Consider the following 786-nt stretch of genomic DNA (forward strand, 5'->3'; position numbering starts at 1 on the left):
GAGTATTACATGGCAATGAGAAAGAATGAAATCTGGCCATTTGTAGCAAAGTGGATGGACCTCATGGGTGTCATTTCAGGCGGAGAAGGACAGATACCATATGTTTGCACTCATAGGTCTAGCAGGAGAACAGGAGAAACCTAATGGAGGACCAGGGGGAGGGGAAGAGGGAAAGAGAGTTGGGGAGAGAGAGGGACGCAAAACCTGAAAGACTATTGAATACTGAAGGGGTTGAAGGGGAAGGGGGAGGGGGGAAAGAGGTGGTGGTAATGGAGGAGGGCACTTGTGGGGAAGAGCACTAGGTGTTATATGGAAATCAATTTGCAATAAACTATTTTAAAAAATAAAATCTTTATGGTTAAAAATAAAAGAATGTAGCATCTTTTAGAAATGCATTTATTTGCAGTATTTTATTAGTTATAGGGGTGTTTTTATGCATCATCATATAATCCACAAACATCATTTTATTGATGAGAAAACAGAGGTCCAGAGAAGCTAAGTCAATTACCTGAGGTCAAATGGGCGAAAGAAGGCATCTTTGTTATTGTACTTCAGCCTCCATGGTGGAAGGAGATAATGACTAAGGAAATCTCTGAGACAAAACTCTGTAGCTGTCTTAGTGGAGGAACTTGATACTGTTCTTCCTTCTCGAAAAAGGTGAGCAGTAGGTCCTCTGGTCATATAGGTTCTCCCATTTCCCTGCTTCATCATAACAAAGGATTTAGTGAGAAATAGCATTAGTGACTAACATCTAGAAGATACTTTATCGTAGATATTGGTTTGGAT

This window comes from Suricata suricatta, chromosome 1, assembly GCF_006229205.1.
Source record: "Suricata suricatta isolate VVHF042 chromosome 1, meerkat_22Aug2017_6uvM2_HiC, whole genome shotgun sequence".
NCBI classification, from domain to species: Eukaryota; Metazoa; Chordata; class Mammalia; order Carnivora; family Herpestidae; genus Suricata; species Suricata suricatta.